We start from the raw sequence: 2,391 nt of genomic DNA, 5'->3' as shown, positions 1-2,391 counted from the left end.
TACCAACATATATAAATGGATTTATGTTAAGTGAAAACTAAAATTAAAATATTAAAATTAAAATATAATTATGTTATATTAGTAATTATGTTATATAGTTATGTTATATTAATAAATATAAATAATATATAGTCATTATGTACGTAACCAAGTAAATGTGCATATAAATTTTATTTTGTAGCCTCAATGTTAAGTTATATATTTTTAATTTTCTTTTAATATTTTATATGCACCAAGCATATTAGGTAGCCAAAGTGTTTAGTTGCGTGCAGTATCTCCCCGTATTTCCAAGGTATTGCTATCATGAAGGCTTGTCTTTTTTAAAAAAGGTCTTTTATGGTTCATTGGACCCCACACAGAGTTTTCACATCAGCATTCAATACTGTTGTGTGAGATACTGAAGCTAGATTATATAGTCATTGGGGTGTCTAGGTTTGTCATTGAACATTCATCAGAGAATCACTTCACAGAGCGAGCGAGAATGGAAGGTGGCCGAAATCAATACTACGCGGTGAGGAGGGGGGCGTGTTCCTGGCATATACGGCACATGGTTAAAGTACAAGCGTTAGGTTACCAGATTTAAAAACAACGACTACAAAGGTTTCAAAGACTTGGATGAGGCTAAAGTGTGACTTGGTGGCATTCCAAAACCACCAGATTTTGGGGGGGGGAGCCTCAGCAGCTTGCTATCGAGGTGGGTGAGCAACATCAATAGAGAGATCTCGGGCAAGACCTTCCGCATCCGATTCAACTTCCAGTGTATGGAAGCCCGCCGTCCCATGAAACTGAAAACACTCGTGGGATCTCGTTAACTAGTCTTGACGTTCGCGGTGGCAGCAGCAACTCGTATGCCATAGGAGGTATGTCAATAATTGATTTAGAAAGCTTTTATTAGCTTTTAGAGTAGGATTAATTTGATGGGTTAAGGAAATGAATTTGGTTTTCTGATGCAAGTGGTGTAGTTGGCCCTCTGATGAAGGAGGGACCTTTTTGCATGAGGAGGACATGGAGTTGTTGCTAATGTGTGCATACTCATCCCTTGACATTGGAGCTCCCATATTTATATGCCAGGAGAACAGGTCCAATGAGGAGGTTATTCGCTTTGCATTTACCGTGGTTTTGCCTTACAACAGCAGGGTTCTAGAGCTCGTTGCACACAGACCCACTTCAGCAGATGTACGAGTAGCTCGTCAAGAAGTCTCGTTTGCAATGTTAGAGAAAATGGTAGCGACAACTGGATATAGCATATGCGACTACAACTACCGCACAGTTACCCGCATGGAGTAACACTAGAGAGAGACCTGGGATGCAAGTATAGCTTCCATGGCACAACAAATTCGTCTTCTAGAGGAGGAAAATGCTAATCTTTAACATCATGTTGAGATGATAAACGAAATGCTAGAAGAGTAGTGGTGCAGTTTATGATTTAGTTTCAGATCTGAGGTATGTGTGCTTAGTACAATGGCTGTTGAAAGTTTAGGTTTTTACTCTAGTTGAATATGTTGTACTTTAGGATAAGTTAGGGTAAGTTCTGGTTGCTAAAATTTCTGACATTGGTCTAAGTATCCCTGCTGGCGTAGTAGGCATTCATGTGAAAGTTGAATGAAACGTGGATATGTATATTCTGGTATTGCTAAATATGGCGTATGGTTAAGACAATGAAGGTTTGGTTTCCATGTCTGGATCAGTATTCAAATATGTGTTTAAACACTAACAATTTGGTTTTGTTGCTAATTTTCAGGTGTTGGATTACTGATTTTTTTTGTTTCATTATGTTGACGCCACCGGCAAACGCTGAGGTGGTACATTGTCATTTGGTTGGAACATTGGTAAAAGAACCAAAGTAGTTGTGAATAATGGTTAAATATTTAATCGATAAGATTACTTAATATTTTGGTTTAAAAAAATCCAATGCTATTAATTAATGGTTATTTTAAAGGTTTAATTACTCTGTTGGTCCCTATAGTTTCACGAAATTTTTAATTAGGTTCCTATACTTTTTTTCTTTTAAATTGAGTCCTTGCACTAATTTTTTTTAATTGAGTCCCTACACTTTTTTTTCCTTTTATTTGAGTCCTTGAACCAATTTTTTTTATTGGGTCCCTATACAATTAAGCCAATTACTACCAAGAAGGACTTAATTGAAAAAAAATTAGTGCAGGGACCCAATTAAACGGAAAAAAAGTATAGGAACTTAATTAAAAATTTTACAAAACTATAGGGATCAACAGAGTAATTAAACCTATTTTAAAATTAAATACGTGATTTGTTGACCATGTTAACAAAATAGGTGGTGATTAGTGTATTTTATCCGTGAATCTGTGGACGAAGGGGTTGGGGAAAAAGAAGCCATTGCCCTAAAAAAATATAAATTTGTAATTTGCTTTTGAA

Source organism: Arachis duranensis, chromosome 10 (genome assembly GCF_000817695.3).
Source record: "Arachis duranensis cultivar V14167 chromosome 10, aradu.V14167.gnm2.J7QH, whole genome shotgun sequence".
Taxonomy (NCBI): Eukaryota; Viridiplantae; Streptophyta; class Magnoliopsida; order Fabales; family Fabaceae; genus Arachis; species Arachis duranensis.
This window is presented reverse-complemented; position numbering follows the sequence as displayed.